Below are 24,292 nucleotides of genomic sequence, written 5' to 3'. Positions count from 1 at the left end.
ACCCCAGATGCTTTTGTTTGCTTGTAACCTTTAAGCTGAACCCCCACGAAGACTATTTTGGGTGCTTAATTTTTGTAATTGTTTCTTTTAAGATCTAGCAAAAAGTCTAAGTTTGAGATGTATTTTTTTCCTTTTTGTTTTTAATAAAATGTACCTTTTTTAAGCACAGGATTGGATTTTTAGTGTCCTAAGAGGTTTGTGCATGTTGTTTGATTAGCTGGTAGCCACAGCTAATTTCCTTTGTTTTCTTTCTCAGCTCTTCTGGGGAGGAGAGGGGGGTGTGAAAGGGATTGAGGGAGGAATTCCCAAGTGTTCCTTCCTGGGTTCAAAGGGGAGAGGGGTTGCATTTGGGTGATAGCAGTGCTTTCCAAGTCAAGGTCAGAGAAAAGCTGTAACCGTGAGAGTGTAATTTTGGAGTGGCAAGTATTAGTTTTTAAAATCCTTGCGGGTCCTCACTTTCTGCACTCAGAGTGACAAACTGGGAATTCAGGCTTGACAGTGGTCAATTTCAAGGTCATAGGATTAAAAAAAAAATGTCATTATTTCAGGTATTTAAATCTAAAATTTCACAGTGTTGTAATGACAGGGATCCTGACCCAAAAATGAGTTGCAGGGTGGGAGGGGGTTTGTGGTACTGCTACCCTTGCTCCTTCAGAGCTGGTCAGCTGGAGAGTGGCAGCTGCTGGTCGGGAGCCCAGCTCTGAACATAGAGTTGCTGCCAGAAGCAGTGCAGAAGTAAGGATGGCATGGTAGGGTATCGCCAACTTTACTTCTCCGCTGCTGCTGGCAGGGCACTGAAGAGCTGCCATTCTCCAGCTCTGAAGGCAGTGCAGAAGTAAGGGTGGCAATGCCTTGGCCCCCCTAAAATAACCTTGCAACCCCCCCTGCAACTCCCTTTATGTCTGGACCCCCAATTTGAGAAATGCTGGTCTCCCCTGTGAAATCTGTATAGTTTAGGGAAGGGGTCAGCAACCTTTCAGAAGTGGTGTGCCAAGTCTTCATTTATTCACTCTGATTTAAGGTTTCGCGTACTGCTAATACATTTCAATGTTTTTAGAAGGTCTCTCTCTATAAGTCTACAAGACTGGGTATGTGGGAGGTGCAAGAGTCAGGGCTGGGGTTATGGGGGCGGGGAGTGAAGGAGTCAGGCAGAGGTCTGGGTGTGTATGAGGGAAGTACAGGGCCCAGGGCAGGGGGTCAGGAATCAGGGCAGAGTGCTGGGTGACTGCCCTCCTCAAAATCTCCAAACCCCCTCCCCCCCGGCTCCTTGTCCCCTGACTACTTCCTCCTGGGACCCCTGCCCCTAACTGCCCCCCAAGACCCCATCCCCTATCCAAGCCTCCCTGCTCCTTGTCCCAACTGCCCCCCTTGCACCCTACCCTCTACCTTTCCCCTGACTGCCCCGACCCTTATCCTCACCCCCGTCCCCAGACAGACCCCCAGGATTCCCATGCCTATCCAACTGCTCCCTGCCCCCTGACAGGACCCACAGCTCACAGAACTCCTGACCCATACAACCCTTCTCCTGCTCTCTGTCTTCCCCAACCCCTCCCCACACCCCTGCCTCCTGACAAGACCCTCAGAACTCCCAACTCATCCAATGCCCCCAGCTCCTTGTCCCTTGATCACCCCCTCCAGTAACCCCCCCACCCTAACAGGCCCCCCAGGACCCTCTTTGCTCCCTGTCCCTGACCCCTATCCATCCCTCACCCCGACAGAACCCAGGACTCCCATGCCCCATCCACTCCCCCTGCTCCCTAACTGCCCCTCCAGAGACCCCCACCCCTAGACACACACACACACACACACACGATCCTACCCCCTATCCAACCCACCGTGCTCCCTGTCCCCTGACTGTCCCCACCCCTTATCCAACCCCCCCAGCCCTGGATCCCTTACCATGAGGCTCCAAGCAGAGCCAGACACGCTGCCCCACAGAAGCACGCAGCCCCACCCCCCAGAGCATTGTGCACACGGTGACAGGGCTCCGGATGAGCAGGGAGCGTGTCTCCCTCCCCGCAGAGTCAAACATTGCCCCGCGGGAGCGCGCAGCCCCTGCCCCCAGAGCACTACGCGCACGGCGGCAGGGCTCATGGGGAGAGGGGAAGGGGCCGGTGGCTTGCTGCGCTCGGCCGGGTGCTCTAGCCTGGGAAGGCCGACCCCTGGTTTAGGGTAAAAGCACACAAAAGACCACATTTCATGGTGGGAGACCACATTTCACAGTCCACTACGTGTTTTTCATGGTCATGAATATGGTAGGGCCCTAGGTATGAGTCGACTGTTAACTTTTTCATTGCAAATCTTTATGCTCATGAACACAAAATTCACTCCATCCACCTGCTGAAATATGGGTTTTAACCACTGCAACTAAAAGATGCTCAAAATCGTTACGTCTTTTAAATACAACATCTTATTCTGTGCCCATCATCATATATAAGTGCCTCTAAAACTAAACTGTTTAATTTTAGTAACTGTCCATGGTTACCTGTGTCAACCTTACAAATTCACTTTATAAAGATTTTTCAATATAGTTTACAAAGACCAAACTACATAGAACATAACCGCTCCTAAATAAATCAGTCTATTGCAAGGTCCCCAAACTGTGAGGTGGAACATTCGGGGGACGCAGCTGGGGCCTAGGCCAGCTCCTGCCAGGGGAGGCACCACCCAGTTCCTCTCCTGGCCCATGGTCCTGGCTGCTAGCTCCACGCCCAGGGTCCCAGGTGCCAGTCCCCTTACCCCTGTCGATGTTACCCACTCCCAGCCCCAGCTCAGGGGGAGTTGCAGAGAGGGGTTGGGGTAGCGGGAGAAGCATAAGGTAAAAAATCTTGGGACCACTGGTCTATTGAGTCCAAAACAAAAACGAACGAACAAAACCTGAACTAAAAAACATAAAAAAACCCACCCTTAAGTCTCTGACCATGGGAAACATGATTTCTGCAATGCACTGTGGTATGAATGTTATTTATTCCAGCAGTACAGAACTGAACAGATCAAGTACAAATCTGGCCCTTATCCTGCAAGTGGTCCCACTAGAATCCATAAAACTATTCATATAAGAATTTGCAAGACCAGACCCTGTAACAGCAAGCGTCCATAATATCAACTCATACACCTGCATCTGACTTCTCTCCCTTTATTTCTGTTTGTTTAAGATTAAGGCCAAAAAACATAAGGGTAAGAGTGAAAACTAACCCTTATCTTACCCGCATTATATTTCAGTATTGTACATATGATATGTAAGTCAATCACAGTTCAGCAATACATGCAATACTTGGGCATACCAAGTAACATCTAGTTTCCTGGTTTAAAGCTCATGTCTAATCCTTAACACATTTTTAAATTACTTAGGATCACATGGACTATCAATAAGTACAAAAGGAAAATAACACATTCATCAAGAATTTTGTGAAAGATCAATCCAGTCTATTCAGGACAACAATACTGACACATTACATTGAAGATGTAACTGCCAAATGAAGCAAATCCTTCAGTAAATACAGTTCAGACAAGCAGATTCAACACCTCGAAAAACTTGTCTATATACAAACTAGTTTTACAATGTCACTTATATAGAGTGACCATATTTCCCTATGCTGAATACAGGACACCTGGTAAAATTACTTGTACTCAAACGAGTTCAACAGTAATCAATCAGAACTATGCAGTACAATCGTTCAAATGAACATCAAGTTGACTGAGCCCCCCTTAAAAAGAAATACCTTCTTATCTTTCAGGCTTTAGGGTTCACACTAGACATGTAAATACCATTTTAAACGTTAACCACTTAAACGATTAAAAATATGTCATTTAAATGGTTAACCAATCAAGTTGCTGGGGCCAATCCTGATGGCTAGCGCAGCTGGGGCTAATCTGCTGACATGGCTGGCACTGCTCAGAGCAGATTGGTCATATGTATTGTTCATCAATCAGGAGTTGGAGGCAGGTCAGATAAAATGATTTTAAAATAATACCTAGCGTTTATAGTATAGTATAATTTCAGTTAACTAGGATTTTCAGATAAAAGGAATTCGGTTATTTGAATCCAGAAAGCATCTCCCATGTCACCCTATGTTGGCTGGTAGCACTCATGTTTATATGAGTGCCTGATTATCTGAAAATTTTGGCTGTCCCCCAGGCCATTTAGATAAACAGGAGTGTACTGTACTTCATATCAGAGTATATTACACGTGAATCCTTACTGTTGGAAGTGAGTTAGGGAGTGTGTCTAATTTGTTATATCAAGGAATTGTGAATCAACGTTTTTACTATTACTCCTGCTTCTGCTTTTAACTCACTCTGTTTTGAGGAAGTCAGTATGGTTATGATCAAGAAAGTGACTGAGTAAAAATAATGCTGTGTTTCTTGACATCTGTTTCCCTGTGTGTGTATTCAGTCATAAAAAAAATTTAGGACAAACGTTGTTTTGTATCCTGGCTAGATTGGTAGAGCAAACATTGCTATAGGACAGGAAGGTGGATTCTATATTATTTTGTATAGATCAGCAGCACTATTGAATCTTTTATTTCTAGTAAAGATACTCAAGACTAAGTACAATGCTCTAAGATTCCAGGTTGAGTTTTCAGTGGTGTCAGAAAAAACATCTTTTTACTTTTAGACTGAGCAAATCTGACGTGGAATCATTAGGATGCAATAAGTATGGAACCTCACAATGCCATTTTTCAGAGGCTAACTCTGCCCTCAACATCTTCATTTTAGAGGAGAAAATACTAATGTGTGTGTGGAATTATGGAGTTTAATATTTATAAAATGCTTTGATATTCTTTGAAAGACATTTTAGAAGCGCAAAGCAGCACTCTGCATTAAAGAAATAAGGAGACTGAAAAAATATTCAATCTGAAATATGATTTTTTTTAAGTTGATATTCTTTTAAATTTTCTTGTCCAGATGAGGATTTTGGTTGTGCAGGGCTAATACAGTAAGGCTGAGTCTACACTACAGCCTATGTCAGCCCCCCCCCAAACAACATAAGTTACATCAGCATAAGCATTTGTGTGCACATCACTGTCAGCAGGAGAGCTTCTGCTGCAACATAGCTTATGACGCTCAAGGAAGTGTTGTTTTTTGGTTGTTTTTTTTTTTTTTTAATGTCGATGGGAGAGCTCTTTTCCATCAGCATAGAGCTCTCTTTACCAGATGCACGACAGTGGCACAGCTGTATTGGCACAGGTGCACTGCTGCAGCATTGTACGTATAGACATAGCCTTAGAGACTTGTCATTCTGATAAGGGGATGCTGATGTTTTAAGATGTACGCTAGCCTGTCATCTGCTACTGGTGTGCAACGTTATAGGCACTAGAACGTTTGATCAAGGGAAATGTTGTTGCTGATACAGATGCTGAGTGTCACAGGACAAGTGCAGGGTGACCAGATGTCCTGTTTCTAAGCCCTCCTACAAGTGTCCCAACTTTCTTAAAAACGGGCAAACTGTCCCAGATTTTCTGTCTCCCCCACCCATCAGTACTGACGGGTCCATTCCTGCTGCTGGCTGGACCCCTGCTCACCAGCCGCCTGTCCACTAGCGGTGAGTTGGAGAGTCCAGTGGCCAACGATGAAGAAGGGTGTGCAAGACTGGTGGCAGACTGAAGATGCAACTGGGGGGCTGTCAGCTCCGCCGCTGGTCTGTCAGCACAGCCCATGCTGTGTGCCAGCAGAACTGGCAGTGTCCCCTTTCCACCTGGCACTGGCTGCCCACTGCAAGCTGCAGAGGCTAGTGAGTGTGGGCAGGCGCCAGTCAGTGGCCAGTTACGTGTCAACTTGGCTGCCAGCCCATCGGCCCTTTAAGTACTCCCCCTCTTGCTGTCCTTTCCTTGCTTTGCCCTTTCACGACCCCCATCTCTCTCTCACACACAGGATGTGTGTCTGTATCTCCCCCCACACACACCACTGCTCCTCCATATCCCCCCCCAGCAGAGCACATCCCACCACCAGTACAGTAACTCCTCACTTAGCGTCATCCTGGTTAATGTTGTTTTCTTGCTGATCAACTAGAGAACATGCTTGTTTAAAGGTGGGCAATGTTCCCTTATAAGGTTGTTTTGCAGCCACCTGCTTTGTCCACTGCTTGCAGAAAGAGCAACCCGTTGGAGCTAGCTGGTGGGGGCTTGGAACAACAGTGGACCGGCAGCCCTCCCCCACCCCCAAATCAGCTCCCTGAAGTTCCCTGTGTGGCAGCCACCCAGCAGGCTATCAGTTGCCGGGCAGTTCAGCTGTCTCCCCCCTCCCCCAATGTGCTGCTCCTGCCCTCTGCCTTGGAGCTGCTCCCATAAGCCTCCTCCTTGCTTTGCGGGGGGGAGGGGGAGAGAAGAGAAAAGGAGTGCTAATGTCAGGGTGTTCCCCCACACCCACACTCCCCACCTCCTTTACCCCAGTGACCACAGAACGGCGGAGAGGACTCAGAACGAGGGAGTTTGCTGGCAGCAGCTGCTGTCTCAACTTGCTGATCTACTTCAAAAGGCAGTGTACTTAGAGTATGGTCAGTGTACTTAAAGGGGCAATGCACATCTCTCTCTCACACACAGGATGTGTGTCTGTCTCTCCCCACCCCACACAACTCTCTGCAATGCTATCTCCCCTCCCTCCATTCATGCTTCCTTGCAGAGTGTGAGGTTACATTAACAACAATGTGTTAACCCAGGGGTTTTCAAACTGGGGGTCAGGACCCCTCAAGGGTTGTGAGGTTATTACATGGGGGTGCAAGCTGTCAGCCTTCACCCCATACCCTGCTTTGCCTCCAGCATTTATAACGGTGTTAAATATATAAAAACATGTTTTTCATTTATAAGGGGGGGGGGTCGCACTCAGAGGCTTGCTATGTGAAAACGGTCACCAGTACAAAAGAGACCCACAATGTTAACCCTTGAGGGCTTAGCCAAGTGCTAGTTCATCATTTAGCAGTAAAGCATTCCCTGGGAAATATCCTACCCTCTGACTTCACCACCTCAACCAAGCTTCACAATCATCATTGCTGTGTCCAGAATTATATTGTTTGTTTAAAACTTATACTGTGTGTGTGTACACACACACAGTATAAGTTTTAAACAAACAGTTTAATACTGGACACAGCAATGATGATTGTGAAGCTTGGTTGAGGTGGTGAAGTCAGAGGGTAGGATATTTCCCAGGGAATGCTTTACTGCTTTATAGTATTTTGTCTGGTGAAAATTTCCCTGGAACCTAATCCCCACTATTTACATGAATTCTTATGGGGAAATTGGATTTGCTTAACATCATTTCTCGTAAAGTAGCATTTTTCAGGAACATAACTACAACGTTAAGCGATGAGTTACTGTACTGTGCAGAGAATCAGCCCCTGCTCAGAGCACTCAGCTCACGAAGAGCCTAGCCAGCATGCTCCTTCCTTTCGTCACTGCCTCTGACTCGGCTGGCATCCAAGGAAAACCCGTGGAAAACTCTCCGGCGCAGAGCACTGTCGTCCTCTGTCCCCCCCGCACAATGCCGGCATCGGGAAGCCCCTCTGTCTCTCAGCTAAGCTCTGGAGTGGTGATGGGGGCGATTTTCAGCCTTTTCATGCTCCCAAACCAGCAGTCTCCACAGCAGACCCCCGGAGCAGGGGCTTAGCACCCTTTTCTCACTCACCTCTGCCCTGCATCCTGCCCCCAGGAAGCAAGCTGCCCATTGGCATAAAAACCCCACCTCCACGAGCAGCAGAAGCTAAATTGGAAGGAGAAGCTCTCCTGCTAACATAGCCCTGCGTACATGACAGCTTATGTCAGTGTAACTTATGTCACTCAAGGGAGAGGCTTAATCACCACCTTAACGACTTAAGTTATGCTGACATAGGCTGTAGTGTAGACATAGCCTCAGATGCTGAGCTTTCCATCTATCCTGATGCCAATTTCACTAGGTTTCCAAATTACCAGTAGTAGATAAGACCTGAATTTCTCAGGTACAAAATCAAATAGAAATAACACTAAGAAAAACCTTTCAGATATACTGTATGAATATGCATTAAATTACAAAGAACCTAAAATGGAACCAAAATCTTTATTTTTTTCCTTTGCAAGTCACAAAGTTTTTGTCTCAGGAATCTTATTTACTTTTAACAAGCAGCCCAGTATTCTAATATGCACTCTCCGTGGTTCCACACAGTAGAAAAAACATTTTGTAATTGAAGTTCAGTTTCAAGTTTGACACCTTCCAGGAGCAAGAGAAAGTTTCATCAACAATATCTCAGTCCTTTTAAAACCTAAATTACACTCTTGAACATGTATATGAATATTTCAAGCTCGCAAGCCAATAAATTGATAAAAAAAGCAAGGTGGAAAAGAATGTCAGTCGACTTACACTGCTAACCCAAGAACATAACCAACTATGAATGAAACATAGAAGAAGTTATAAAATGTAATCAATTAAGTTTATATTATTCATTTTTCCCCTGTCTGAAGTTTCTTCCTCTAGCATGCAATGGAACACCACACAGGCCCAATATACACACGATATTGCAATGGTTTAACTAAATGTGTGATTTAAAAATCAAACACGTGCAAAACTCTCTGTGAACACGCATAACCCAATTTAAGCCTGTCTTACGTTGACTTAGTTAAATCAGTTCCTTACCATCTTAAGCTAAATCAGTATAAGCCTGGGTTAAACTGATTTAAGTGTCCATGTAGGAGTCTGCACCAATTTAACTAAATTTTAAAATAAATGTTTAAACTGATTTAGTTAAACCAGTCCACCCTGCATGATAGAAAACCAAAAATCTATGTTAAGAGAGAAGTAAATAGACCCGTGGAAAAATACTTGCTCCAAGACACTACTGCTCTTTTCTTAAGAAAGGTCTAGGTGAAGCATGAGACAAGCTATGAAACAAAGCATTTATAATTAGACAAACCCTATTTTCAGGTCCATAAAATGAAAAAAAAAATTACATGGTTCTAAAGCAACATACTAAAACACCATGACCAAACTAAAAACATACCTTGATTTATGCAATTTGTCTTAAGTTCTCTTGAATAAAGTATCTGAAAAGTAAAAAAGACTCTTAGAGACGATTCACCTAAACATATTCACAAGTCTGACATAGATAGAATATCAGTTATTGAACTTGATTTCTGTGTTCTTAAATAGTAACCACTTCAATTCTGGTGGTGTACATAAACTCTACATTGGACACCTGAAGAGCATATTTACAGACTTCGGGGCAACTATTCCAGATAAAGATAAATATTCAGAGTAAAAAGAGAAGTCTAAGGTGGCAGAAGTATGTTGATAAAAGTTTTTTAAAGTTTCATTTACTAATGAGTTTGCACAATATGAGCTACATAGTCACTCTGAAGTGCATTATTTTCTTTAAGAGAGTGGAGTGTTTCGGAAAGGTACTAATCTGAGAGCTCTATAAATGGAAGATACTGATTTATCCACTAGAATACAGTACAGGCAGTAATAAAGCAAGTTTTTGAACATTACTCTACCAATGTGGCAAATGATCAAGAGGGACCACATCTCAGGATTAAGTCAGTAATTCCACTTATTAAACATTCAGTCCTTGCCGGAAAGTGCTAACAAGGTTAACTGGATGGTGTTTTTCCAACATCAACATGCGCCCCACAAGCAACTGAGCTGAGACCACACACATTAGTAATCCGAGTTTTCCTCTGTTCAGTCACTTCTGCTCCAACACATCATAGATAATAGTATTTGCATCAGGCCTTCTCACAGATTTATCTCGATATTAAAAAATACATATTTTAAAAGGAAAGATTAGACAAATCTTTGCATTAAAAAGATTCTGGTTTGACTGCATCATGGTGGATTCAACTAACAGATCTTTTCATCTTTCATAACACTGAAACATCATGGGAGCAGGGGACCAGATGCTGAGCTTTAGCCAACATATTCTTAGAACATGGGTCCAGCAGTGTGGTCTAATGGCTAGAACAACAGACTGGGATTCAGGAATCTTGGGTTTATTCCCAGCAGTCTCTGGCCTACTGGGTGACCAGACAAACAATTTCACCTCTGTGCTTCACGATATGCCACATTGCCATTACAGGGCATGTCTGCAGCTAGCTAACTTGGGTATACGCAGCAATGCGGCTGACAGCACAGATTGTGGAACCTGCTGGAGACCCTGGGTGATTCGTCACACAGGAAGCTCAGCACTGGCTCGCAGGGTCCTCACGAGCCCCAGGCAGAGGACCCCTCACTTTCCTCTATCTGTAAAATGGGGACAATGATCCCGGCCCCCCCCCCATGGAGAGCTGCGCAACAGCAGCGCCAGGAGGGAGCCGGCTACGGTTACCATCACCGCCAAGGGGCTGCCTAAGCTGAGGGACAGAGCACAGCCGCGCTCTTAGCGCAGGGCCCCGGGCACCGCCCCCCCTCCTCCTGTAAACACATGGGGCCACCGCTCGCAGGTGGGGACGGGGGGAGTGTCACCGCCCCGCGCTGCTCGAAGCGGCAGCCCGCGCCCCCCGCCGGCCACAGCAGCGCGCCCGAAGGGGCCTGTCCCGCCGCGAGCCGGGCCCGCTGCCGGGGAAGGGGGCTGAACGCTGTAAACGACTCCGGCACGGGAAGCGGGGACAGGAGTGGCAGTTACGACTTACCTCCCAGCCCGCGCATTCAGCCGGACTCCACCATGATGCCGGCGCCCCGCCCCTTCACACGTCAAAACGTCGCAGCCGCGACGGGCTCCCAGGGCAACCAAACTAAGTCATTCCGCACCTCTGCCCTCAACTCCCCACACACCAGAGCGAGGCTGGCCCCACCCCCAAGTCCGCCGGCGAGGGCTGGCACGCTGCGCTGAGCCTTGAGTTCTGGGCTTCTCCCGCCTCCGCTCACAGGGCGGAAGGAGGCGGGGCTGGGGCTGCTGAGCGTTCCACTCGGGAGGGTGGGGTCGGGTTTGTGGGGAGATTGTTCGTTGTCCCGCGGCCCCCTAATGACCGAGCCGTTCCCCGACGCTGGGACACGTGTCCCCGCGTGTCTCTACCGCCAGGGGCTGCAAGCTGCGCGTGGCAGCTTCGCAGGGACTCCTGCAGTTTGGGCTCCGAGCACACCCCGGGTCCCGGCAGACTCCCGCTGAACGCGCCGGGCTTGGCGCCACTGACCGTGGGCTGGGGAGGCTGCAGCAGGGCTCCCTTCGGGCTGCACAGGCAAGGCGGCGTTATGAGGGAAGAAGTGCCTAGCAGCTCCAGCTCACAGGGGGCCACCAGGATAAATCTGTCCAAAGTTTACCCCAAGGCCCAGCCAGCACAAGGCTTAGGTACTGCATCTGTCCCCTCGAAGCCCTTTGATGCAGCTGGGAATTTAAATATTGCCACCTCGCAGCATTCAAAACTGAATGAAAAATCAGATGCCTTAAGAATTTTAAGTTTGTTTAAAAAGACTTATGTTGGGTTCTTTGTTTTCTGGTGTCTGTGGTTTTAAGATGGAATCAGGTCCCATATGCAAGCTTCTGTCTACAACCCACAGTTATTCTTATAAAAAGCTGAGAGCTCACATTCTTATGTAAACATGTAACGTGCTGGTGCTTTACTACAAACATAAAATAGTGCAAGAGTTAAAGTAAAATTGGAAGACTTGACAACCAGTTGGTGGTTCTGTAGTGTTATGAGCTAGGTGAAACTTTATTATGGGTTGAGTTAAAAACTCATTGATGGGTGTGACTACATCTGTCAGTTAGGGGTAGAGCTAGGCCCCCACCTAAGGCAAAAGGAGTATGTGAATTTACCTAGGAGCTTTAGCTAAGCATTGTTTTAGATAGGAGGTGTGTGAAGGGAAGGGAGAACACCAAGGAGGAGAGTAACCCAGACAGCCTGAAGGAGAAGCTGAAAGCATAGTGTCTGACCCTGAACAAACCTGGGGAGAGATTTCCAGGTCAGTGTTCTCGGTGCTGTAAGCAAACACAAGATGATGTACATATCTTTTAAATAAATAAGATTGCATCAAATAAGTGCCCGGCCCCAGTTCTGGAACATCTCCAGGGTCCCAAATTTTGACTAGCCCCTCAGGTCAAAAAGGGGCAACTGTAACACAAGCAGCATGTTGTGAGGTGGCAGTATTCCCTCAATATCAGCTCAGACCTGTACTCTTCATCCAGTCATGCTTTATTTCCCTGAAGCTGTGGAGTCTGACTCTGACATGACTCTGTTCCTGCAGGCCTCTATGGCTGAGATTTTCAAAGCCACCAAGGCTACTCTATTAAAATTACACTGGTTTACAATTTTTGAGAAGTCATCTGCTTCAGAGATAAAATGTGATATTTATTATGTATTTTGATGTGCTGAATTCAAATATGACAGTTAAAACAACTGATTGACTACTGTTTCTAAGATATTTAAGTTTTTACATTTTATGTCTATGTATATTGTGTAGATAGTAGAGTTTTAATCATAAATTGTAAACCTAGGTCTTTTCATGTGTTTATGGTTGCTTTACATGATAATATTTCACTTGTCCTGTTTATGTAACACTTTAAAAATCAGCAAAAGCGTTATATAAATAAAATGTATTATGAAACAAAAGGCAAAAAACTATTATGTACATAGTTTAGTCCTATTCAGTGTCTACTCGGCGCTTCTTGGCTTGTCTCTTGTATTCATTAAATGGAGCATCTCTTGGCACTTGTCCAGCAATAGTCTGCAAGCATTGATGGGCTCCATTTGCCCTGGTAGCCTGCCAGGAGATTCCGCTGCTGTAGTCTGGAGCCCAACAGCTCTGCCTTACTCTTGGGTAGTTCAAATCCCTGACAAGGTCATTCAGTTCACCTTGTGTTATGAGGTGTGATTCAGAGGAGGAGGATGGGAGAAAATGTGGGTCCTGTGACATTGATGGTTCAGGACCAGAAGTTTCATCCTCTTCCTCGTGTGACTCAAGTGAGAATGATTCTGGTGCATCAGGAACCGGCAGTCCTTCCCCGTGGGGTACTGGGCGTATAGCTGATGGAATGTTTGGATAATGCACAGTCCACTTTTTCTTCTTTGACACACCTTTCCCAACTGGAAGCACCATGCAGTAACAATTGCTGGTATGATCCGTTGGCTCTCTCCAAATCATTGGCACTGCAAAAGGCATAGATTTCCTTTTCCTGTTCAACCACTGGCGAAGATTTGTTGCACAAGTGTTGCAGCATATGTGTGGGGCCCACCTCTTGTCCTGATCTCCAATTTTGCAGCCAAAATAAAGGTGATAGGCTTTCTTAACCATAGTGGTTATACTGCACTTTTGTGATGCAAAAGTCACTTCACCACAAACATAGCAGAAGTTATCTGCACTGTTCACACAAGTACGAGGCATCTCTGCTCACTTTGGCTAAACAGAAATGTGTCCCTTTGCAAAATCAAACACTGACAAATAAGAGAGCATGACACTGTATGATTTCTAGAACTGATATAGGGCAATTTGTTCAGCAGAGTGATGTAAGCTTCGTTATGATTGCATCATCCATGACTTCTAGGAATAACATGATGCAATTCATATCAGGTCTGATGCTTCAGATTGCATCATTCATCGTTTTGCCTAAAAAGCAAGTACTGTCCAAAGCCAGTCATAGATTTATTCATAGATCCAGTCAAAGATGTATTTTAGTCATTTCTGGTTTAAACTGAGATCCCTTCCCTTTATAACTCACTTATCCTCCGCCATTCCCAAGTCAAGGGTCGTATATACTGATCCAATAGCATATCTTGAAAACTAGAGCCAATCAACAATTTTAAGCATCATTTTCGTTCTCAGTGACCCAGAATTAGTAAAGTTAGACTACATTTATTTCAGAAGCATTTTGTCTGTAGAGCAGTGTTATTAGGACTTGGATGATCATATGCCTTTGGAGGCATTTAAAGTCTCAGGGTATGTCTACACTACGGGATTATACTGATTTTACAGAAACCGGTTTTTTAAAACAGATTGTATAAAGTTGAGTGCACGCGGCCACACTAAGCACATTAATTTGGCGGTGTGCGTCCATGTACCGAGACTGGTGTCGATTTCCGGAGCGTTGCACTGTGGGTAGCTATCCCATAGTTCCCGCAGTCTCCCCTGCCCCTTGGAATTCTGGGTTGAGATCCCAGTGCCTGATGGGGCAAAAAATATTGTCACGGGTGGTTCTGGGTACAGCCTCACCCCTCCCTCCGTGAAAGCAGCAGACAACGACGAGAGTGATGAGGACATGGACACAGAATTCTCTCAAACCGCGGGCCCCTGCACTTTGGAGATCCTGCTGGTAATGGGCCAGGTTCTAGCCATTGAATGCCGATTTTGGGCCCGACAAACAAGCACAAACTGGTGGGACCGCATAGTTTGTTCAACTACAGGCTGAGCAAGTGCAGAATGGTTGTAGAATGTTCATTTGGCCATCTAAAGGCGCGCTGGTGCACACTACTGACTCGCTCAGACCTCAGCCAAACCAATGTCCCCTTTGTTATTGCTGCTTACTGTGTGCTCCACAATCTCTGAGAGAGTAAGGGGGAGACCTTTATGGCGGGGTGGGAGGCTGAGGCAAATCACCTGGCTGCTGATTACATGCAGCCAAACACCAGTGCGATTAGAAGAGCACACCAGGAAGCGGTGTGCATCAGAGAAGCTTTGAAAACGAGTTTCATCACGGGACAGGGTACAGTGTGACTGCTGTGTTTGTTTCACCTTGATGAACCGCCCCCCCTTGATTGACTCATTCCCTGTAAGCAACCCACCCTCCCCCTTCGATTACAGCTTGCTTAAGGAAATAAAGTCATTATCGTTTAAAAATCAGGTATTCTTTATTAAGTCATTATAAAAAGAGGAAGAGAACTGACAAGGTAGCCCTGGTGTGGTTTGGGAGGAGGATAGGAGGGAAGGAAAAGGCCACTAAAAAGTTTCAAAATAATGGCAGCCTTTTGGTTGGGCTGTCCACGGGTATGGAGTGAGCGGGTGCATGGAGCCTCCCTCCACGTGTTCTTACCCATCTGGGTGAGGAGGGTGTGGAACATAGTGAGTGGTGAGGGTGGTTACACAGGGACTGCTGCGGCACTCTGTGATCCTGCTGCTGTTCCTGAAGCGCCACCAGACGTTAGAGAATGTCAGTTTGATCATGCAGCAGCCCCAGAGTTGCATCCCGCCACCGCTGATCTTCCTGCCTACACCTCTGATCTTCCTGCTGCCACCTCTCATCTCGAGCGTCCCTCCTGTCCTCACATTCACTGGCATCTTTCCTGTAATTTGATACCACGTCCTTCCACTCATTCAGATGAGCTCTTTCATTGCGGGTCACTTCCGTGATTTCCGAGAACATTTCATCTTGCCTCTTTTTTTTCCATCGCCTTATCTGAGATAGCCTTCAGGATGGAGTAGGGAGGCTTGAAAAATTTGCAGCTGCATGAGTGAGGGGAAAAAAGGGAGAGAAGTATTTAAAAAGATACATTTTACAGCAGCAGAAACACACACCCCCATCCAATTCTCTGGGATGATCGCTTTACCCCTCCCTCCACCGCGTGGCTGGTAGCAGGGAAGATCCCTGCTAGCCAAACACGAAAAAGCTCATCGCCAATCACCCCACTCCTTCCCCCTGCTTGGCTACCTGCAAGGAAGGATTTATTTTAAGCAACAGACAAACAGCCCAGTAGGAATGGCCATCTCTGTCCCCTTAATTAAATTTCTGAATTTCAACCAAGTTATTATGAACGATATCACTCTCTTGAAGATAACACAGCGAGATAAAGAACGGATGTTTCTTGAATGCCAGCAATCACCAGGACCATATGCAGCTAGGCTTTGTCATGCAATGATACCAGATTACTTGCTACATGCATGGCGTGATCAAGTGTCCTACCATGGAGGATGGAATAAGGCTGCCCTGCCCAGAAACCTTCAGCAAAGGCTTTTGGAGTACCTCCAGGAGAGCTTCATGGAGATGTCCCTGAAGGATTTACACTCCATCCCCAGACATGTTAACAGACTTTTCCAGTAACTGTACTGGCCACGAATGCATCTCAAGTCCTCAGGGCAAATTAATCATTAAAAAACGCTTGCTTTTAAACCATGTTTTATATTTACAAAAGGTACACCCACCAGAGCTCCCTTCCATGGTTTCATTGTGTGGGACAGTGGCTTGGGAGGGCTGGGAGGGTAATTCCATCAGGGTGAGAAAAAGCTCCTGGCTGTTGGGGAGAACAGAGTGCTGTGTGCTCTCTGCAAGCTCATCCTCCTCTTCCTCCTCATCTTCCCCGTCCGCAGAATCCTCAGCCATGGCTGAGATTACCACCTCCACCTCGGAATCCGCGGACAGGGGTGAGGTAGTGGTGGCGGACCCCCCTAGAATTGCATGCAGCTCAGCGTAGAAGCGGCATGTTTTCGGCCCTGCCCTGGACCTTCCGTTTGCTTATTTGGTTTTCTGGTAGGCTTGTCTGAGCTCCTTAACTTTCACACGGCACTGTACTGAGTCCTGGTGTGGCCTCTCTGCATCATGGCCTTGGAAATTTTTTCAAATGTTTTTTCATTTCGTCTTTTGGAACAGAGTTCTGTTAGCACAGATTCCTCTCCCCATACAGCGATCAGACCCAGTATCTCCCGTGCGGTCCATGCTGGAGCTCTTTTTCGATTCTTAGGAGACTGCATTGTTACCTGTGCTGATGAGCTCTGCGTGGTCACCTGTGCTGGTGAACTCTCCATGCTGGCCAAACAGGAAATGAAATTCAAAAGTTTGCGGGGCTTTTCTTGTCTACCTGGCCAGTGCATCCGAGTTCAGATGGCTTTCCAGAGCGGTCACAATGGTGCACTGTAGGATACCGCCCGGAGGCCAATACCATCGAATTGTGGCCACACTAACCCTAATCCGACATGGCAATACCGATTTCAGCGCTACTCCCCTCGTCAGCGAGGAGTACAGAAATCGGTTTTAAGAGCCCTTTATATCGATATAAAGGGCTTCGTTATGTGGACGGGTGCAGGGTTAAATCAGTTTAACTCTGCTAAATTCGGTATAAATGCATAGTGTAGACCAGGCCTTAGTCTATAATGTTTCACATACTCCTCAAATAGCAGTAACACCTTTTTATATACTTCTATTTCTCAACTATAGGGTTATTAGTAAAAATAAGAACTCTTACATCGTAAGTTTTGAAAGCATTGGCCAAAATTTTGAAACCTGAGTGACTCAAGTTAAGTTCGTAAATCCGTATTCAGGGACCCACAAAAGTGACCTGATTTTCAAAGATGCTGAGCAATTTATTTCAACAGTATTTGTGAGTGCTCAACACCTTTGGCCTCATTAGGCCTGATGATAAATTTAGAAATCTAAGATAGGCACCCAGGTTTCAAAACTTGGGGCATTCAACTTAATTTACCTTACTTAAAATCATGTTGCATTCCCTATGCTTTACATTTGACTTTGCAAAATTTATTCAATACAAAATTACGCATTTAAAATTAAGCCAACTTGTGCCCATTCGGACTCCCACTGACTTAAACAACAGCAACATTGGGTTCCTAGTAGATCTAACTGATATCAAATGGAGAGAACAACAACAAAACTGATATTTTTTAACTTGCACAATATCTCACCTGAAAAGAGAATGATAATGTATCTGAAACATCTCGAAGTGCGTATATTCACAGTTTTATTTTGGAGCAGCCTGTATCTCCTTCAGGGCATAAAAAACACAGCTTTTTATAATTGCATTAAGGATGTCATGCTAATCCATTCACAGTGTTCTTAGAATCCTTATTTCTAGAAACAACAGATTTTCTCCTTATAGCAAGTAGAAAAAAGTGTCTGAAAGCCCTGGGTCTACTAATAGGAGCTTTTTAGCTAACAGCTGATAAAGCCTGGCAGTCTCTGCCTCCATCTATGAATATTATTACACTTAAGCTAATTATACAACATTTTTATCTGAGGCCAGTCACAGGCAAATAGGATAGCAGTGAGAGCAAAGTAATGGGAAAGGTGTGAAAAATTAGAACAGGACAAAAAGACAAGAGTTAACAGAATATACAATGAAGTGTTGAAGCAGTCTTTAAAAACTGTGTAATCTGCATAGGCCAGGTTTCTGAGAGCTTGTATGTATCACCTGCATCATCTGGTATCAGACCCTGAAATATTGCTGCTGTTGATTAAAAGATCATATATGTTTGTGTTGAGTCTGTGGTAAACACATACAGTGTTCAGAGATCCTGCCCATGAAACACAAAAAGTGATGATGGTAACTCATCACTATGTCAGCTTTAACTGCTCCCATCTCTACTTTGCAGCAGTGAGTGGTGCTAATCTCTTCTCAATCTCCCTTCCTCGTAACTGAGGGCTGGTCTACACTGGCGGGGGGGGGGGAATCGATCTAAGATACGCAACTTCAGCTATGTGAATAGCGTAGCTGAAGTCGAAGTATCTTAGATCGATTTACCTCTTGTCCTCATGGCGCGGGATTGATGTCCGTGGCTGCCCCTGTCGACTCCACTACCACCGTTCGTGCTGGTGGAGTTCTGGAGTCAATGGGAGCGCTTTCGGGGATCAATATATTGCGTCAAGATGAGACACGATATATCGATCCCCGAGAAATCGATCGCTGCCCGCCGATACGGCGGGTAGTCTAGATGTACCTTGATTTTGTTTAGTAGATTGTAAAGCTTAGAAGGACCACTATCATCATCTAGAATGACCTTCATAACACAGGCCATAGAATTTCACCCAGTGATTCTTGTAGTAAGGGAAATTATTCTTCCATACTATATGTGATCATTATCAAGCCCAATGTCTGGTGAATGAAACAGAGCATGTCTTTCAATTAGTGCCTCTGCATTTGTTGAAGAGGATGACTGAAGAGGCTTGAGAACTAAGGAGGAGCAACCACTGCTTGGAGAAAAGCAGCAAAGGGACAAAACACTGGCCATTGCAATAGCTTTATATCTCAAACCCTCCACTTCGCAGCTACCAAATACTTCAGTACCCTCTTCAGAAAGGGACAAGCAATGCAAACAAAATCTATCCTCATTCTCTAAGTGTCAGGTCTGCAGAGAATGGACATTGACTGGTTTCACAAACTAGCAGCAGGATCTCTGGGGGATGTCAGCAATCCTTCTCAGCAGCTTTTGGTACTGCCTGGCCTGCCCACGTATAGACCATCGATGGAACCGGCAGCACCATTTCCCGGTCTTCCTCAGAGTAAGAATCGTTGGAAGCGTAGCCAGATGAATAGCATCCCAACAATGCTGGAGTATCCCTGGCCCTACTGGAGCTTAGGATAGAGGGTGACGTGTGGACCACATAAGGAAGTCTCTCTCTATCACCAAGTCTGCCAGGATCAGTGACGCTGAATCCGTGTACATTTCCAGATCCTGAAGAAGGGCGTACTGAAGTCAGGCAGGAGGAGAACTGGCTTTGGAATTGGATACATTGGTATGGATGCAGTTGTCTGGGTGTGGTGTGGAAACCACTAGTGCAAAAGGCAATCTGTTCCTACTGTCCTTATACACCTTTGCAGAGTTCTTGGTACTGTCAGTGCTGGCCTGTGATCCTCATGAGTTCCAGATGAGCCATCTCAGGGGAACGGAGTCTCACTTGATCCCAAGGGAAGGGGGAAAGCCCCCCTCTTCTTAGGAGGTTCGTTTTGCCCTCCCTCCTCTAAGGGTGCTTCTCCTTACCCTTGTCGTGCCTTTTTTCAGAGGCATTCTTGGGTGTGCTAGAATGTTCTGTTGGTACTGGCAGGACAGTGCTTGACAGCTCCGGTTGATGAGGCAAGGAGTGGGGAGGTCTCAGGTCCGACAGAGACCTCATGTTGAGCTCCATCAGATGCTTGCAAAGCCTGAAGTCCCAGAAGAGCTTGGTGTGGGGAGAAAGGAGCAGTAGATGTCACATTAGGATGGGATGTCTGACTCCTCCGGTAGTAAAGGCTGCTCTTGTGTGGGTTGCTTACCAGGAAGACTCAAGAGCAGGAGAGGCAGGCTTGGAGGCTGGTACTTTAGGCATCTGTGCCCAGATCCCTGCTAATTAAGACTATATGCTAACTAACAAAACTATTAAAAGTATATACAATATTTTTACAGGAAAGGTGACCTTAGAAGCTGAAACTACAGACACAGGTGATTCCATTTTAGACCGTGAGAGGTAGAAAAGGAACTGAACAGGCAGTCAATCTGTGCCACCCTCAGGTCATGGCACAAGACTGCATAATATGCAGACATGAACCAATGGACAATGACATTGAAAAATGTCCAGTCCTGGGCACACAGAGCACATGCACGCACACAGTGAATACCCATAGGAACGAGCACTCAAAGACAACAGTTACTGGGAAGTAACCTCTCTTTCTGCTTCGAGTCATCCCTGTATATTCCCTTTTGTAAGAGATTAGCCAACAGTACAACCCCCTAGGAAGGTGAGTTAAGAAGTCCTTGGTGAACAAGGACTGCAGAATTGTCAAAACAAGCATCAGCTGCAGATAGTAGTTCAAGTGAGGAATATTTTTTTCTATATATGTACAAATGCAGCGCTTCAAGCAACAGCTCTGCAAATTCAACCAAGACAGAAGGCCTTCAATGGATGTTGTCTTCAAATTAGTTGTAAACTTTTTGATATATCCAAGTGACTCAATACCTGCCAAGTCTTACTAAGGGTATGAAAGATGTATAAAAGAGTTGGAGAAATACAGGTAGTTTAGAGGCCTATTTGAGATGGAAACAGAGATAACTTGAAGAAGAAAATTGATATCTGAGGTACTGACTGACCCGATCACATTTCTCATATGGACTAAAGTTTATAGAGGACTGGCCATGCGGTCTGTATCTCAGCTGCGGCTATGAGAAATGTCTTCTTCTCAGGTGTATTGTACACGTGGTATAGGAATCACTCTGAGCCCAAGATACTTGAAAGAAATACTCTTTATTCAGTTACCAGTTCCAATTGCCTCTGCATAACTGCACATGGGCTTCTGCAGCACCATTCCCACAGACTTCTTATCTTTGAAGCTAAGATACTTAAAGGTACAGAGCCCAGTACCACAGTACAGATGATATTCTGAGAATTAGCAGACCAGAGATCCCGAGAGCTTTGTGAAACAAGACTCTGACCCTAAATAAAAAGTGGTACATGCACTACAGGAAATACCCTCTGGTCAGGGAAGTGAATACATCCACCCCATGGCACTCACAACACAACCATGCATACTGCTATAAAGGAATCCAGGTTCCTTTGGAGCAGCCATGAAGGCAAAGCAGTTGCCTCAAGCAGCCCTAATGGTACATGCAGCAATTCTTCTAAAACCTAGAGTATTGCAAGGTGAGTGAGAACTGTTGACCTTAAGCATGTGAGAGTAAAAGCTGAAGTTACAACCCATGCACCCTGGGTTAGCATGGTTCTGAATGTTTGAAGTGTAATAGATGGCAGTGTTTAAAGTAAGAGGAGCATGTTTCGTCAAAAGCTCCTGATTTTTTATAAGAAACTAGATTTTTAAAAAACGCCATTACGCACAGTACGATTGACATGTCAGGATGTCAACCTGAGATGATTCAGGATCAGGTGGAGAGTTGTACCCCAACCTGGTGACAAAGAGGATATTTAAACCAAACTGGCAAGACCCATTTTGGCTATGATAATGTCTTGCTGCATCTCAACTGACATGCAGGCAGCTCTCCTGAACCAATGGAATCAGAGGGAACCGAGAGAAATTCCCAATTCCAGTCTATGGAAAAGAGAGTTTGTCAATAATGAGAGTCTTGTTTGACTCTGGACTGGAGAGAATGGGCATTGTCATGGGTAATAAAGAGGCCTAGTCTGGACATGTCGTCTTATAGGTAGAAATTAGCCTATCCTGTGGCACAGCAATAGAACTAACACACCAACAATTCTGAGAATTTGGTGCTATTTATCTCAATTGAGAATCCCAGATTTACAAGTTAAGTGCTTCCCACTGGGCATTATTGCTACCTAAGTACTCAGGTTCAGGTAAGTAACTCCTGAGGGATCTGCTCCTGAAGCAGATTGCCTGCTATGCCCAAATGAAGGATGAAAGTCCAAGGTCTTCCTGACATGGCAATTGAATAGGTTCCAGGACTAAAGCATCAGGGAGGTGGGAGGCAGAAGAGTGGTGGGGGAGAATATCACCAAAGGGCCCACTCTGATTAAAACCAAGACCTGTGTACTGGGAGCAACTGCCAAAACTTATTCTTGTTCCCTGGTAGCTCAGGGGATGTCAATGTGCAATTGACTTCACTTAGAAAGAACAAGACTGCAAGTCTAGTGACCGAGCATTAGCAGCTGATAGCAGGATAGATAAAATTCAATTATTTAAAAAATAAAAATTAAAAAATAAAATGCTTTTTGAGGGAAAAAAACCTATCTAAAGATAGTTTTAATTAAGATACATTATAGCTCAAAGATCTCTCACCATGGAATAGGGATTATAAATTCTAAATCTATAGTATGAGACAGTATATTCATGTAATGTTTATGAAAAAAATTTTAAATGAGTTCCAGTAGTTCATGGATTAGGAATCCAATTTTATGAGGTTCCAGGGGCTTCTGTATAGGTTATTTAGGTTAATCTTTCTATCTTCCCAATGGGACTCAGTGCCCAGTCTAGAAGATACCATCAGAGATGCTTAGTTTTGCATTTCTCAAACTGTGGATTTGTGTCTCCAGAGATAACATGCTTGTTAACAGTAAAAATATTTTTAAATAAATAAATAAAATAGGAGTTGAGAAACAGACCTCAACTCTCTGCAAACTTATGTACATAAAAGTCAATCCCTTACCTCTGTCTAAAAGTGCAAAGTTTCAAAAAGTTCAATGAATAGAAGATTGTAGGTGGCAGAATAGATCTGGATAAGGAGAAGTCTGGGAGATAAAGGTGAGAAGGGAGGGACAAGCAGTAGAAACAAAAGTGAAACTGTTTGATCAGCATATTCCAGAAGTCTTGAGGACTTTCTGAGTGTAGCCTTCATTGATTTGAGATCAACCATACCATTCTCTCACTAGAAGGGAAAACCGATAATGGCAGCAGCCGTAAGAGAGACCCAGTTTGGGAATAAGAACCATTCAAGTAATATGTTTGCCGATGATGTTTTAAAGAAAGTCACACCAGTGAACTGGTGGAAGTCACTTGAGCACTTGGATTCAGAGACTGTTGACGTGATAATCTCACTTTTTACAGCAATAGCTTCTTCTGCCAGTGTAGAAAGAATATTTTCTTCCTTTGGACTAATTCATTCCAAATTGAGAAATTATTTGGGACCTGAAAAAGCAGGGAAGCTTGTTTTTCTTTTCCAGATATGAACAAACAGGAAAATGAAGGTGAAGATGACTGAGTTAGCTGCAGAAGCCAATATTGTAAGTTTCTCATGTTGACCTAGCTGACATAGTCGATTTAATTTGTTTGTTTGTTTTTTAAATATTTCATTTAACTACTTTAGTTAAAAACAATTTTAACAAAGACTAACCCAATTTTACAAAAAACTTGAATGTTTTAACTAAAAATTCAAAAATTCACGATTGTTTTGTTAAAATATTATATGTTTGCTGTTGAAGAAAAAAATCCAGAATACATAACATTGTTTTAGTTAAATAAAACATTTAAAATGTCTGTCTGGTGATATTCTCCTCTGAGTACAGCATGGCAAGAAAAATCCTCCAAATATTAATGATTAACTTGTTGCATTGGAGATATTTAGGAACTCCTTGGGAGGTAAACTATCTGCTTCAAATTATCTTTGGTAAATGAAATAACCAAACAGTCATTCATTTTCTGATAATGCTGTAAAACTAATCTGAAAAGTCTTCAAAATAAATCATTTTAAAAAAATGTATAGTGCAGAGGTAGGCAACCTATGGCATGGGTGCCGAAGGCTGCACGCATGCTGATTTTCAGTGGTACTCACACTGCCTGGCTCTTGGCCACTGGTCCGGGGGGCTCTGAATTTTAATTTAATTTTACATGAAGCTTCTTAAACATTTTAAAAACCTCATTTACTTTACATACAATATAGTTTAGTTATATGTTATAGACTTATAGAAAGAGACCTTCCAAAAATGGAGAAGGGATAGCTCAGTGGTTTCAGCATTGGCCTGCTAAACCCAAGGTTGTGAGTTCAATCCTTGAGGGGGCCATTTAGGGAACTGGGGTAAAAATCTGACTAGATGACCTCCTGAAGGTCCCTTCCAACCCTATGATTCTATGTTAAAATGAATTACTGACACACAAAACCTTAAATTAGAGTGAATAAATGAAGACTCGGTATACCACTTCTGAAAGGTTGCCAACCCCTGGTATAGTGTGTACCTTCTAAAAATGAAACCTACATCCATCTCTAAGTTGAGAAGAATATGTATTAAGGTTATAACAACCAA

At 44.6% G+C, this 24,292-nt stretch overlaps 1 protein-coding gene across 3 annotated transcripts in view; it reads right to left on the bottom strand.

The window, feature by feature from the left end:
- Nucleotides 1-10,789, bottom strand: part of CDKAL1 (CDK5 regulatory subunit associated protein 1 like 1) — a 654,086-nt gene extending 643,297 nt beyond the window's left edge. For 2 of the 3 annotated variants that reach the window (XM_030552526.1, XM_030552527.1), the window contains exons 1-2: nucleotides 10,593-10,784; nucleotides 8,966-9,008 (exon numbers count right to left, since the gene is read on the bottom strand). The gene's annotated coding sequence lies outside the window, so the exon portion shown is untranslated. Of the gene's footprint in view, nucleotides 1-8,965; nucleotides 9,009-10,592 lie in introns of all 3 variants that reach the window. The other variant, XM_030552528.1, reaches the window with a different exon arrangement.
- Nucleotides 10,790-24,292: the final 13,503 nt, after the last annotated feature.

Source organism: Gopherus evgoodei, chromosome 2, assembly GCF_007399415.2.
Source record: "Gopherus evgoodei ecotype Sinaloan lineage chromosome 2, rGopEvg1_v1.p, whole genome shotgun sequence".
NCBI classification, from domain to species: domain Eukaryota; kingdom Metazoa; phylum Chordata; order Testudines; family Testudinidae; genus Gopherus; species Gopherus evgoodei.
This window is presented reverse-complemented; position numbering and strand designations above follow the sequence as displayed.